The sequence below is a fragment of the Taudactylus pleione genome, unplaced genomic scaffold, assembly GCF_031769625.1.
Source record: "Taudactylus pleione unplaced genomic scaffold, aTauple2 ptg000479l, whole genome shotgun sequence".
Taxonomy (NCBI): Eukaryota; Metazoa; Chordata; class Amphibia; order Anura; family Myobatrachidae; genus Taudactylus; species Taudactylus pleione.
Genome location: NW_028284881.1, coordinates 4,429,925 through 4,446,123, shown reverse-complemented (window position 1 = coordinate 4,446,123; position 16,199 = coordinate 4,429,925). Strand labels below are relative to the sequence as shown.

Sequence of the window (16,199 nt, the reverse complement as noted above, 5' to 3'; positions counted from 1 at the left end):
AGGCGGAACTGGTTCCGACTCCTCTGGTTCACTTTAACCCCGATTGGTGTGGGGGCCCTTCATGTGTGGGGGGCCCAGGGACGATCGCCCAGACAGTGCATTTCCTGGGACGTAGCCAAGGTCGGGGCAGGCGGCAGACAGTGCATCTCCAGGGACATAACGAGGTCAGAGCTGGCAGACAACGCAGGAACAAGATGTTTTTAGGACTGCATATTTTTCTGCTTTTTGTTAGTCCAGGTCTTCGTCTGATGGCATAGTGTCTGCTTCCATTGGCATGTTGTGATAAGTTTCACCCCATTTAGGGCACACAAATTGAATGTTATCAAAAAGCCTTTGGTTCGTGATAGTAATTGGTTCTTTTAACACTTCACAATGGGACAAAGGAATTTGCTGTTTTTCATTTAGATCTATATAGTCCTTGTGCAGTATAACTGGGGATGCTGTTTTTCCAGTCTCTGTCGCTGCCCAATTAATTGAAGAGAAAAAGCTATGTTTTCGCACATTGCCATTTACTCCAAGCCGGAGGGACTGTTCCTTACACAGGAGCTTTGTTATAATGTCCTTTGTTACAGGATCAGTAAGCCCTGAATATGTTGGTTCTTGAGTAAGGATCATTGTGTTTACCACAGAAGCTGACTCTCCATTAAAAGGGTACTTGCGTAGGGTGAGTAGATATAAAACAACACCATATGCGAACCAATCCACACCAGCACTGTATGGCTGGCGAGTTATAATTTCTGGAGCTTTATAGCCATTGGTCCCACCAAGTACTTTGGCATTTGTTTGTCCATATGCATTCAATAGGGCCAGACCAAAGTCTGTGATTTTAACATGACCTTCTGTGGTTAGTAATACAGTATGTTCTCCAATTTGAGGTCTCTGTGAATAATTCCTCTTGAATGCATGAACTGCAATCCACAAACCAGTTCAGCAGCTATAAATTTTATTGTGGTTGGGTCTACTGGTGAGGTCTTCACAAAAATCGAACAGATCCCCTCCGCAAGCCAGTTCCATTACACAGTATAGATAACTCTCTGTGTGGAAGGCTGCATAACCATGGATCATAAAAATGCTCTCATGTGACATTTCAAGTACCTGACACTCAACCAAACTGTTCTCATGTTCTATTATTGCTGTTTTCTTTAAGATTTTAATCAATGCTCTCTTCTTTAAGATTTTAACTGCTACTCTTTCCCTACGAATAGCATCTGTTGCCAGCATCACCTTGCCATAACCTCCCTTTCCAAGTAGTGAGTGGAAAGTAAATTGTTCCACTGTTAAAGGTACAGTGTCTGTGCTTTGGTGGCTGGTGGGCATAGTGCAGCTCTCTTCTGCATTTTGCTGAACCGGTGGGATGCCTGGTTGGCCTCTGCTAATTGCGGTTATGAATTGATTTTTCTTTTTTAAAAATCCAGCAAACCTGTCCCAGCGTCTCTGTATAGCTGCTTTGCCTGATTTCTTTTTGGTCATCTCATTTTTTGAAAGGTTTATCTGGCCTACCCAATGGCTGCATCCCTCCTCTGGAACTTCAGCAACATCAAAGTTTCTCCTGTGTCTCACTCGCCAAAATCTGGGACATCTGCTGCATGCTCTTATGAACCGATCTCTATTCTTTTTTAGAAATCCAGCAAACCTGTCCCAGCCTCTCTGTACACCTGCTACAAATGCATTGTTTATTCTCACCTCTCTTTTAGCTGCTTTTGTGTAGCCTGCCCCCTTTCCTCTGCGTCTCTCTGCTTTTTTGGTCTCTTTTTCTCTGTTTTTCCATCTCCTAGCTTTGTCTGGAGGTTTTTTCTCTTAATAGTTCCCATGTTATGTCAGAAGAGAACAATAGGGCTCTTAGAGAATAAAGCAAACTTGCAATATCACAAGATGTGACTGCGCAGTTTGGAGTTTCTAAAAACAGAGCTTCAAGGGTTTCAACAGCTGTACATGTAGTTCTGTGATGTCATCAATAATTGTGATGTCACAAGCAACTGCAGTGTGCAGTTGAGCTTAGTTCTAAAGCACATACATTATCGCAGTTGATGTATATGTTTTATCCTGTCCAAACTGTAAACAGTAAAATATATATCTAAAATGTACTTGTGCCCATATTAAGACATTAAAATTAATAATTTATGAGAGAATACATTTTGGAGATTAGACTGTATTGCTGATAGTACTTATCAGAATCGAGAAACATTTTAAACAGCCTTTTATTTAAATTTTAGACAGTGGGTTCCAGGCAGAAATACCAGACTGATCTTTGTTATGTTTCCTGCTATGTATTACAGAAAAAATGACCAGTAACCTACTAGACTTCATTTTCACTTTAACAATATGGGGCCAAATTATCATTAACAGCCCTTTTGTGGCGATATGTGAGAGACTTTTATGTCAGTAACCTTAAGATTTCTGCCAGGCAGAGATAGGAAGCTGCGGAGACATGATTGGTATGCACAGTCACAGTTCCAATGGGACCTTTAGTAGGGAGGTTTCATATTATTGTAATCACTAAGTGACCCACATGCTCTTTAGTAGGGAAGTTTCAGGTTCATGTGATCATTAAATGCCATTATTTTTTTGTCACTGTAACAAGGGGTATCTCCTTTTATTTGTAGACTGTCACATTACACTGTTGATATAAGCAGAGTGGGGGGGTGCAATTGAGATGAATAAAGGAAGGCGCTAGCCACAGCCCATGATGCAGACCACACCCCCACAGCACTGGTCACACCCCCTGAGGCAGCACACAACAGGCCCTTTGTAAATTTGAGCTCCAGGCCCATGTGGACCTTAATCTGCCACTGATGAGTACAAAAACCAGTAACATTGAGCCAAGGTGCTCAGTACTCAATAGGGGGCATAGGCCAGTCAGCACTACTGTGCATTAACATAAATGACTCATAGATGCAGTTTTTGGACAAATATTGCCACAATTTCATTTGTCATGAATAAATTGTTATAGGACAAGAAAGTGGTTTTGCACAGACTACCATGACTTGTTCACAATCATAAAGCACTGAGGCGTGTTCTTTCTACCCTTGGAAGCACTGTAATAAATGCCCCTTCCCCCATTGATCAGTCAGTCACAACCAAGAGGGCACGACTACCACAACTCTGTACCAATTCAACAAACACTGCATGTGCTGCCTACCCTGTAAGCAGCACAACGCCCCCAGATATAGCCACTTGGCACGCCACCTGTGGTGGCCAAAGTGTCCAAAACTGGAGAAAGGCATGCAGCGATCCTCCCAGGGCAATTTTGCAAGCCGCTGATGGGTACCCCCCAATTATTAGGCTTTGGAAGTCTCTTTGCCCACTTGTCTGTGACATGTAAAACAAGATATCAGGTAATATTGAGATACACCCAAAAAACCCAGGTCCTAGGTTAAACATACTCATGAGTTCAAATTTGCACATACTATATTATAATATACTGTAGGCCCAAGTTAGGGCACTCACGGCTTGATGAATGATTGTCTAAACCTCTTTGAGTGCTGCTGAAGTTGTATTGTATTTTCACATATTCACCCTTAATGTATTCTTAAAGGGTATCAGACCTAGGGCCGTATTCAATTAGAAGCGAAAAGCCAAGATCCGCAGAAAAACAATCGCTGATCTCAGCTATTCGCGTGGCAGAAACTTATCTCCATATTCAATTCCACTCGCTTTTCGTGTACGCGGAAAGTCAATGCAATGTAATGGGCGAAAAAGATTCGCCTCTGAATAGCAGGAGAAGAGAAGGGCAAAACTTTTATTTTGGGGTGCAAAGGTGGGGAAAACACTCAGAACAGCCCCCAAAAAGGACAACTGTGTCAAAAAATTCCGAAACGGAAAAAAAAAGTTAACAACACCCCAAAAAAGTACTTCATTTTGGGGGCAAAAAAGTAAAAAGTGGGGGGCAAGCATAAAAACTAGCAAAAGACTTTTTAGGGGTCTGAAAGGGTAGGTCAAATGTTTTTTTCTGATTGCAACAGGTGCATTTTCCACGTTTTTTTAAACTTTACTTTAGAAACGTTAAAATATGCTTTCCGTTTTCACGTGGTTTGGAATTGAAAACTAATTGTTCCTTATCCATTCCAAATGATACCTATTAGATTATGACATGTTTTAGCGTATTGCAGTTTTTCTAGCAGAACAGTATTTTGTAATGGATTGCCAATGGTAGGAAAAAGCTTGCCTAAACTCATTCTAGTACCAATTACATCAAGTAAACTCTGTATCTGATTGTTCAGAATGACAGATTCCAAAAATAGTTCGGATGCCAGAAAAAAAGTGTTCAAATTAAAAATAATAGTTTGTCAGTTTTGGTGTTCGAACACCTGTACTGGTGTATAAACCCATCATTTTTTTACACAAACCTTTTGTTTCCTGGGAGACTGCAAGCCAATCCCTGTGATTTAGGCTTCTGTCTGGAGCCGTTATACAAGATAGAGAACCTGACATTTATTTTTAATTTTGACCTTGTTTTTCTTTTAAATGTAAACACAACAACCAACACTGTGTCAAGACATAACAGGAGGAAAAAAAAACATTGCATATGTCTAAGTTCTCAAAATATGTTGCAATACATAACATTTTATGTTAAGCTCAATAAATTTGTTTATGCACAAAAGTAAAACAAAAAACAATTTAACTTAATCTATATTATATGGGAGAGAGTTAAAAGGCACCAACATCTTTAGAGATCTACAGCTCTACAGCTCTCCTTGTACTTATCTTCTTTTTTTAAATATATAACAAAGACCCCACCCATAATGCAAGGAAAATTTATTAAACCATTTACATATTAGGTACAAAATAAAAATGTATAGTTTCAAATAATATAGGTATGTAAAAAAGTTAAGGTACTTAATGAGGGTCCACACACAGCTTCCTTGTAAATAAATGGAAAAGTGCTTTACTTTTCACCATGGAAATCAGGATACAAAAGTGAACAGAAAATAATAAACAGCCTAGCCCCTATTTAGAGCATCTAACTCACTTCTTAACCCCCAACTATCATGGTGCAGCTAGTCTGCCAATAAAGTCTCTGCCGGCTCCAGCCTGGCTTGGCTGTCACAGCTATATAAAACACAGTCAGTCTTGGTGGCCTTTCCTGTCTCCTCCAGGTATAGGCACATAGGCACACAGAATCTGCTGCTCACCAGCACCATCTCTGGTGATACTGCCACTATCCCCCTCCCCAGCTTGAAACCCCCGGGTTCAGCGACATGGGACGAGGCATTTTCATTACGATGTCCCTCTTCACTCTTCTCATGAGGGAAATCCACCGCATCCACGGTCATACAGACTCTTGTGATCTCTGGGGGTCTCATCCTCTAGGTTCCAGAGCTTATCTTACACCTAACTTGTTTTCTTACTTTATGGTACTTCTTCCCAAAGTGACATACTTCATCATCATATTTGTCAACTGCCTCAAAATCCAGCAAGTTATTTTCCTCAGAATCTTCTGATTCAGACCAAGAACAGCTTTTTCTTTGTTTATTTTTCATATAACAAAGGTTTCTCTTGCTTAAACCTCTTAAAGGTACACCTATTGGCCAACTTCTGTTTGTCACATCTTTAACCTTATCTTGAAGCATACTATTGGCTTTTGGCATACTTCACTTGAAAATAATTTTCTTTCAAAGTGCCACCCTCATCCTGAGAGTCACTAGCATCACAACTTCCGGACCTTGGCTTTATGGCAACAGACCATGTACAGGCACTGCCACCCTCAGATATCGCACTCTCATGTCCATAGTAAGATACTTGATCTCTGCTCCATTGATCCTCAGACTTTTTCTCATTGCTTTGATGGCTATCTGCCACTTGAGCCTTGAAAATATGATGAACAACTTCCAAGTGTTCCACCATCACAGGTTGAAGTTCACCGTCCACAGGGGTTTTTATTTTCTAATACTGTCTAGCTGGACTTTTTACTTCAAGCTTTGTAATTTGAGACCAATTTTACTTCCTCACAGATAAACTCAGCAGCATTGCAAGTTCCATCCTGCTTGCACGAAGGCATTGCTTCACATACTGTACATGAGAACTACTCTTCACAAGACTCTCCGAATTAAACTTTCTTCAAGGTTCTGCTTTGCACTGCAAAACTGTGTGATTGAGTCACATTCATATCACTCTGACAGTAACAAGAGAGACTCATCCTTTGAAGCCATCACTATCTCCGTAGACTTCTGTACATCCTGGACCTTTATTTTACGGGTCATGCAATCACCATCTGTATACATCATTTCTTTATCATCAAGTTCAGACAAAATTTTGCAATCTGGATCTATACGCCTTTTGGAGGACTTCACACCCTCAGCTATTACTGTTAGCTAAAAGTCACTACAAAGAATCTCATCGACTTTTACAAGACGGACCTTTAGGGAATTTCCCAATTCTGATACTCCTGTCCCTTCTTGTACACTGGTATCGTTAATGAGGGCATCTATATGGTCCCACTGCTCATCACACAAGACACTATCGGTAGCATATCACTCTGTGCTCCAGGCTTTTCAGGATCAACATGTAACAATTGCTGCTTGTGTTTATGTACTTCTGCCACACTGGGTTCAGCAAAGACATCGGACGCCATTTTGGGTACAGAATCCAACTTCAGAACGTTATTTCACTTCTTTTCCTTTTCTGATTTTCCCACTACCATGTGGAAATTTTTCTGAGCCACGGGCAGCTGCTGTTCTAGCTGGGCAATTTTCACCATAGTGCCTTCCAACTTGCTCCCAGATTGCAGCAGATTGCTCTCCACAACTTCAAAATTCTGCAATTTTCAACTTTTGTACAATTATTTCAGACTCTGCCACGTTTAATTCACATTGCAACTCCAGCTCTTTGATATTCCTCTCCATTTGGAATCTTTACAACTGGTTCTGTGTACTTAGCAGACATTCTCAAGGTTCTCACTCTGTTCTTGCAACTTCCAAGCCCTGCCATTGGCAAGGTTAAGCTCTCTTTCCAAAGATTCACTTTGCTCTGCGGCTTTATACAGACTTTCCTCCAGGAGATACATTTCTTTCTGTCAGACTTTCTGAAACTTGTCTAGCTGCAGCTAAATTGGATTGGAGAGTTTGTACTTGCTCCTTACAGCCAACTTCAAGACGGACAATCTCCATCTCTTTTTCTTCACAGTCTGTCTCCCACTGAGCGTGAGTCTGCAGCATCTCTTTAACCTCACAACATTTTTTAGCCAGGGAATTTTTCTCCAATTCACAATCTAAGTTTTACTTGTGTGGACACAATTAAAGAGTTTTTCTTTTAATACCAGAGCCAGATCAGCTACTTTCACTTGTGTGCGCTCTACATCACTCTGATGTCTCTGGACACCTTCTTTCAATTCTTCCACTTCCTGCTGACCTACAACACACTTTTGCTGCAATTCAACAATATCTTGCTCTAATATGTCATTCTTTGTTAGGAGACCCTCATTCTCATACTTTGTAACACATTTGAATGCTTCAGCCTCCTTAAGGCATTCATAAACAGCTGCCAATTTGAGGTCTGTCTCTTTAAGAACTTCACGATTTTTTAATTTCTTCCTGCTCAAATGCCATTTTCAAAGAGGACAATTCACTCTGTAATTTCTTTTCAGCTTGCTCATGTAAATTTCTCTCATCAGCCAACAGCTCCATTAAGTCATCAATCTGCCCAGCATAATAAGTATTACTTTTATTCAAAACTTTATGCATACTGACAAATTCTTCCAGGCTGATATAGTCCTCTCTGGATGGACCTTGCACCATACACAAACCACACCCACTGTCCATTTTATTCTGCTTTTTAAATGTCTCTTTGTCTGGAATAACACTTTTTTCACATTCAGACAGTAAACTCCAGCCTGGGTTTTCCATCTCTCTAGTTTGAGAATTAACCTTTGTAGAAGGTTGCCTTTAAAATATTTATTTTTATTTCCCATAATCCTTGGCACAAAATACACATGAACAACTTGCTTTTGTTTTCACTATATCGCACTTTGTCTTCAAAAGTATTTAACACAGCAAAACATTTCTCTTCATGTGGCACTACAATTACCAGCATGTATCAAGCAGTCTCAGCAGCCTTTCAATAGGAATCTCTGCTCCACACCATTCTTTATTAGCCACACCTGACTTAACGAGCTTGAGCATTTCAGCAGAATAAACCACAATTTCTTTTAACCCTTCCAATGCTGAGGAAAGTGCACATCTCTCTTCACAGACCATATATATTCCGTAGCTGACAATTCACATATTTGCAGGTCATAAGTTTCCCATATTGGAGACGATACTCCAGCAATTTGTGTAAAACTTATTTCTCTTCCTTTCCAAGGAAAAGCGCCCACTTGCAGACAATTGTTTTGTTTAATAACAGACTTATTTTCACTCACCACCTTGACAGGCATTCCACCATGCATACATATATACACTACACCAGTTGATGCGGCACTCCTGGCCCGGAATGATAACAGACTCATCAGCATAATTGACATATTGATTATATATATATATATATATATATATATATATATATATACACACACCAAAAAAGAAAGATCAGCAGCACGCTGAGGCGTATAGAAAAAAAACTGTATTAAAGTGTCACATGCTGTTTGATGTTAGTGGTGTGCCAGACCATTTGTTTTAGTATAATATATAATTATATATATATATATATATATATATATATATTATTGGTTTTTTTTACTGTGACATACTGGCTTTACCTGATCTTTATGACTGTGTACAGGGAGGAATTTATTATTTAACAAAAGCCAGACTTGCAAAGAAAGAGGACCCAGCACTTTTGATTTATTTGCAACTGCTTATCCAATATTCAAAATTAGAAATCTGTAACCCTAAGCACAGCTACTAGGCACAGGGCTGGCGCAACCCACTCAGCAAAGCCTGCACTGCAGGGAGGCGCCGGGCTCGAGAGGCGCTCTCCCTGCAGCTACTGCTGAGACAATTGTTGCTGGTGCCGGCTGTATGACAGGCAGCCGCATCCTGCAGGGAAGCGTGGCTGAGCGGCTCTTCTTCACACAGACCCACACCACCGCCTGTGTCTTGCCGTTCCCCCTGGCCAGGTCCCCTGCTTCCTCCCCTCTCCCTACTGTGCTGTGTTGCACCTGACCCCACCTGTCAAATTGAATGTTTGGCAGAGGCAGGGTGAGGAAGAGCGTCCACCTGATGCATGTGGCCCCACCCCCAGTAGCAGGTTACCCTCATGAGAGGCAGCCTGCCGGTCAGAGCCTGCCTGCAGAGGAGCACTGAACTGCGAGCTCCTGCCTCCTCCAGTCCCCACTCAGACAACTTACATGCAGAACAGTCAGTGTCCAGGTGCTGGAAAACAGCCATCAAACTAGTGCAGAGTCATGTCTGCTGAGCTAAGCCTGAAGGTGTGGGTAGAGTGGTGCTCGTGGCTCCACCCACAACACTCCCCCAGTATGGAGGCACTCTGATCTCTTGTCTTTATGTGCTTCAGGGCTCAGCTCAGCAGCAGGGCTGGTCTTGTGCACCCTGCTACAGTGAGGTGAGAGGGGGGATTTGAATAAGAGGGGTGATATGCGTGTGTGAAGGCAGGGGAGCAGCTGTGTGTGTGGGGGTGGGTATGTATAAGGAGTGGAGATCTGTGTGTGAAGTGGGGATCTGAGTAAGGGGGGAGAAAGCTGTGTTGGGGCAATTTTAGTGAGGAAAAAGTGTGGCTGAGGGAGGAAAGGTGTGTGTGAGGGAGTAGCTGAGTGTCACAACCCTGGCTAGTTTTTCACCTTTTGCCTTGAGACTTACCCCTGTCAGCTGTGCCGTGGATCTGTGTGTGCAATTCGCCTGGGTGATCTGCTCTAAATCATACTGGCTGTAACACTTCTGTGATTGCATTTGGACTGAGCTCCTTTCCACATTGATTATTCACCTGGGCTCTCCACTGTCTGTGAACACTGCTAGGCTAGATTGGAATTGCAGGTGTAGTTCTGACTCTCAGTGCTGCAGATATATTTGCCCTCCACTACTATGAATGCTACTGCCAGACCACCTGACTGTATCCACCAATTCCTGCTAGACCCAGAGTATAAAGATCCTCCTCTAATAGCACTCAGTGCTTGAACATCTCATTACTTCTCGTGGTGTATTGTTTGTGCTTCGTCCATGTACAAGTGTATTCCAGGCTCCTGCTGATTGCTCTACCTGGCACGTCCAGAAATCCTGCTGGTTCCCAGACTAGTTCTATCAGTAATCCTGCTACACAAATATACCTGGAGCATCCAGAAATCCTACTAGTTCCCAGGCCAGTGCATAATGTCCATTGCTGTTGCATGACTTATGATCCTGAGTTCCCTGTATGTTACCAGTGCTTCCCAGCACAGCGAACGATACTCCAGTCCGGAGTGATATTCCAAGTATATTCCACGAAACTCCAGCCCGGAGTGATATCCCAAGTATATTCCACGATACTCCAGCCCGGAGTGATATTCCAAGTATATTCCACGATACTCCAGTCCGGAGTGATATCCCAAGTATATTCCACGAAACTCCAGCCCGGAATGATATCCCAAGTATATTCCACGATACTCCAGCCCGGAGTGATATTCCAAGTATATTCCACGATACTCCAGCCCGGAGTGATATTCCAAGTATATTCCACGATACTCCAGCCCGGAGTGATATTCCAAGTATATTCCACGATACTGCAGCCCGGAATGATATTCCAAGTCCATTCCACGATACTGCAGCCCGGAGTGATATTCCAAGTCCATTCCACGATACTCCAGCCCGGAGTGATATTCCAAGTCCATTCCACTATACTCCAGCCCGGAGTGATATTTCGTCCATTCCACAATACTCCAGTCAGGAGTGATATTCCAAGTCAATTCACACTACTCCAGTCCGGAGCCAAATTCCAAGTTCACCAGTTCATTCTCATTACTCCAGTCCGGAGTCAAGTTCCAAGTTCACCAGCTCAGTCCACGTTACCCCAGTCCAGAGTCCAAGTCCTTCAGTCCGATCCACATTATTCCAGTCCAGAGTCAAGTTCCAAATCCTTCAAGTTCAAACCTCGTTACTCCTGTCCGGAGATCCAGTACCAGTTGACTTAAGTTTCAAGTTTACAGTTTCTTTTCCAGGTTCAGCGATTATTGGAAGACTCTTTCCTTCAGTCTATTCAGCTAATCTTCCTGCCGGTCCCAGTCCGGTTCCTTCAAGTCACCTACTGATATCCTGTCCAGTTCAACAAGTCTACCTGCCGGTCCCGGTCCGGTTCCTCCAAGTCTTCTACTGGTTCCAATCCAACGTTACAAGTTTCCTCTGTTCCTGTCATTTATCACCAAAGGCAGTTCTCACTGTTATACAATTCTTTTGCAAATAGAGCTATTTACCTCAACCATGGTTCCAGGCAAGCCGGTCTCCGCTGAATCCACTTCAACACCTGAGTCAGGTAATTCTCAGACTCCAACCGTGACACTGAGTGGGGAAGGGGAGCTGAGTATGTGTGAGGGGGGAGAGCTTTTTAATGGGAGATGAGCTGAGGGGGAAAGCGGTACCGAGTGAGGGGTGTGCATTGTTTGAGGGGAGGAGAGCTGTCTGAGAATTTTATATGCTGTCTGTATTTAAATATACATTATTTATGGAGCCCCTAGGCAGTATTTGCGCCTGTGGAGTCACAGACAATAACAAAGACGGTGGAGGCCAGTCCCCTCCCATCGTCACTCCCAACTACTTCTCTATTCCACCTGTGAGGTGGGTCCCACCTACTACCCTGGCCCTGACGTCAGTTGGCCCTGTTTGCACGAAGGACAGAACATGGTGGCTGTGTCTCTGCTGCTAAGGGGAGGCCTGAGTCAGATGCTGCTGCTGTGAACCTGTGTCCCAGCACCCATGACTGGGAGGAGCCTGAGCAGTGATTCTGGTGAGGACATGTCTGACAGTTCTGATGCAACACATACCAATAAGGGACATGCTATAGCAGGTGTATAAGGGCACTACTGTGGCATAATGTGAATAAGGGGCACTATTGTTAAGCATAATGTGAAAAAAAGGGCACTACTGAGTGTTGAGACATGAATAAGTGACACTACCTATGTGGTGTATTTTAAATCAGGGGCACCATGTGCGGTGTACTGTGAATAAGATTGTGCTACAGTGTAATTTGAATTGGGCTATGCCCCTTCTTTGTGAGACCACGCCCCTTTTTTTGCACGCACTGTCCCTTTATAACAAAAAAAAAATAGGAGTGAGGGCACTAATGTATAGTTTGCAGGCGGGCGCCGAACACCCTAGCACCAGCCCTGACTAGGCATGTCAGATTACCCCTAGAATCAAACCAAAATAACATAACTTAAGGACACAAAGTACATTTATTAGGGCTAATAGTACAACATCTGTAATGATTTCCAGTGTCAGTGCATCTTCTTTTGGGGTACAGACTGATTCCTCCATTCTGTTCAGTACTTTCCTCCTGTTATGCATTAGCCGATTCCTGTTTTTGCCTGTTCTGCAACTGAATAGGGCGAAATGCGGGACGCGCAAGTCGCGAACTCGCGTCCCAAACATGCAAAGGCGGCGGTAAGTACAACAGGCGAAAAGTCTGGGACTTTTCGTGGCTAATTGAATACGGGCCTTAACAGATGTACAACTAGGCTATAGTTCCTGGATTTTAATTTACATTTACTATACATATTGTTATTTGTGAAAGAGCAGTTGTATTTTTCTGTAGTGAGGTGCAATACACACCAACATTACTGGTATTACTGTGAAACACTGTCACTGGAAAACTTAAAAGGCATCACAATTCCATAGCCCAATCCAATAAAAGAACTGAGCATTGCTGGTGTTATTAAATGATAAATCACATTACTGTGTTCACTGTACTAATCCCCAGGGATTGCCAGATGTTGTTCTTGGTTAATTGTAATACCATTTGTGACAATCTGACATTGTTTGATCGTCACAAGCCAGCATATCCATTTCTAACTCAAAGTTCCTTGTGTAATAAAATATATTTAATGAAATGAGTTAATCAAACAAGCTCACTAAATAAAAATTGAAGTAACAAGAAAATAAAAAAGGTTGTACTATGGGAAATATAATTTTGAAGCTGTTTCAATATCCGCTCACCCCCCTACATGAACTCTTTTTGTGGACACATTAATAGCCTCCTTTTACTTTTCAAGCTATAAATGGTTTTCCTGAACTGATGGATTTTGCCTTCAAGTTTGATCCCCTCTAATGTTGTAACCCTACAAAGCATATTTTACTGCCTGTGAAAGCAAAGTGAATCTCTACCTGCTCTATGATGTTCTTTTATTTAATTCCTCTATAATTTTACTGTAAAAGCTAAGGGACAATGAATGCGGTCTACTGTAATTGACTGTGCCATCTCTCACTTGTATGATACGCATGCCTTGGGAATGACTTTGAATATGTGTAAGTAGGGCAATTTATTAGAAAGGTTTCTTAACATCATCAGATTTGGAGTGTAGTGGAGTGTAGCCCAAAATGGCAAAATATAAGAATATATGAAAAATATACTGAATGACAAAACTTTATTGGCAGCCTCTGATCAAATAGGCTACCTGCAGTTCGCTTGGCAGACACTGATTACAGAGATCACAAGTGTAAGCATTTATTTAAAAGGTCTACAACCTACATCTGCCCTAATGCTACTGGAACATCCCACAAACTCAGTGACTATAATCTAAATTATGGCCTTGGCTTTTGTAACAAATGGATAATTACCACTCATTAGCAGATTTTTTCCAACCTTCTTAATTATAGCAAAAGCCCTACATAGCATGCACAGAAAAGTGCATATAAAATAGTCTTTTTGATCTGACTAAAGTAACCTGTAGTAACTTTTTGGGAAGTTAAAGGGCTTTTACATTGCACTGTGATACTGTGTTTGACCCATCATATGATACTGTCATAGACCCATACAGAATTAGATCTCTGAAAATAGGATTTTGGTACTTACCAGTAAAAGCTCTTTCTCCGATTCCACAGTGACACTGGGGTATAGACGGGTGGATGAGTTGAGCTGGCTCTTTAAATTTATAAGTGTGAGTCACTCCTTCCCCTCTATCCCCAAGAAGCCCCAGTTAAAGAATTGAAGCCCGAGGAGACGGAAACAGAATGAGCAGATACAGCTTAGGAGAAGGAATTAAACAACACCCCGGCTAAGCCAGAAAAAAACGCACATAAGAGAAACATTCAATATGTGTAAAAAATAACACAATGGCAGGTAAAGCAGTGCTGGGAGTGCGTTCAGTGTCCCCTGTGGAATCGGAGAAAGAGTAAGTACCAAAATCATATTTTCTTCATCCACCAGGGGACACTGGAGGTTAAGACACTGGGGACATCCCAAAGTTTTCTCCCCAGGCGGGAGAGCGCTGAGAAACCTGCAAAACCCTGCGACCGAAACTAGATTCAGAGACCGCAAAGGTATCAAACCAATAAAATTGAACACAGGTATGGGCCGTGGACCAAGTGGCCGCAGGGCACAACTGGGAAACAGACGCGACCCCACGAGAAGCCCAGGAGGCTCCCGCAGAGCGAGTAGAATGGGCAGAAATAGAGAACGGTGGATCCCACCCACCAGAAGTTTAGGCCTGTCGAATTATCACACGAATCCATCTGGCCAAAGACTGCTTAGAAGCAGGCTAACCTCGTTTGGTAGCATCATAAAGAACATACAAGGCATCAGACTTCCGCAAAGTAGCGGTACGGGCCACATAAATCTGAAGAGCCCAAACAACATCTAGGTTGATAGAAGATGGAGAAGTATCCGACAACACCGGAACCACCATAGGCTGATTAATGTGAAAAGCAGAAACCACCTTTGGCAAGATGGATGCCTTAGTACGGAGTTCAGCCCGATCGCAAAAAATCATGTTAGGAGGTCGACAAGAAAGAGCTCCTTAATTCAGAAACCCTCCAAGCCGAAGCCAAAGTGAGGACGGTCTTCCAAGTGAGAAGCCTAAGATCTACTTCTTCCAACGGTTCAGCAGTGAAGATTGGAGAAAGGTTAACACCAAGTTAAGGTCCAACGGTGCTGTAGGCGGTATAAACGGAGATTGTATCAGAAGAACCCCTTGTAAAAAGGTCTGAACCTGTTGGATCAATGCAAGACGGCGCTATAAAAAGACTGGACAATGCTGATACCTAAACCTTCAAAGAACCAAGGCACAAACCCGCATCCAAACCTGACTGGAGGAAAAGAAGGAGATGGGAGATCCGAAAGGCAGTAGTGTGAAAACTTCGTTCCTCACACCAGGCTACATAAGCATGCCAGATACGGTGATATTGAGCCGAAGTGATCACCTTACGAGCCCAGAGCATAGTATGTATTATAGAGTCCAGAACACCACTACGTCTTAAGAGAGCGGACTCTACAGCCACACCGTTAAACGCAGCAGCTGTAAGTCTGGGTAAAAACAAAGACCTTGAAGTAGAAGATCTGGTTGAAGAGGCAACGGCCAAGGATCCCTGACGAGGAGCTGCTGAAGATCAGAGAACCAAGCCCTCCATGGCCAGTTCAGAGCCACTAGGATGACTGTTGCCGCTTCCCTCTTGAGAACATGTGGAAGCAGAGGGAAGAGGTACACGAGGTATTAACTCCAAGGAACCGTCAGGAAATCTATCGCCTCCACATCCGGGTCTCGAGTTTTGGAACAATATCGGTGTATCTGATGGTTGTGTGTGGAAGCCATGAGATCTATTTCTGGAACTCCCCAATTCCATACTATTTGTAGGAAAACATCCGGGTGAAGAGCCCATTCCCCGGGATGAATGTCCTGGTGACTGAGATAGTTGGCCTCCCAATTGTCCACTTCCGGAATGAACAATGCTGAGATCGCCACCACGTGGCTTTCTGCCCATCGAAGGATGAGATTTACATTGCGCATTGCCATGTGACTGCGCATCCCGCCTTGCAAATTTATGTATGCGACAGCTGTCGCGTTGTCCGATTGGACACAAACCGGCTGACCTGCTAGCACAGAAACCGCTTCCAGAAGGGCCCAGAGTTCCAGAACATTGGATCGGTAGACTCGTCCTCTGTCGAGACCAACGGCTCTTGAAGGGATGGCTCAGAGCCAGTCACTCCCCAACCTGAGGCTGGCTTCCGTTGTCAGAATTATCCAGTTCCAAAGGTTGAACCGGCGACCTGTAGTTAGGTGGTCAAGTTGAATCCACCAGAGAAGAGAGATTCGTGTCTGTGGTGACAGCCGTACCAGGCGGTGCATA

General features: G+C 43.0%; 1 pseudogene; it reads right to left on the bottom strand.

The window, feature by feature from the left end:
* Window positions 1-228: 228 nt before the first annotated feature.
* On the bottom strand, window positions 229-7,154 carry LOC148502927 (protein kinase C delta type-like; annotated as a pseudogene).
* Window positions 7,155-16,199: the final 9,045 nt, after the last annotated feature.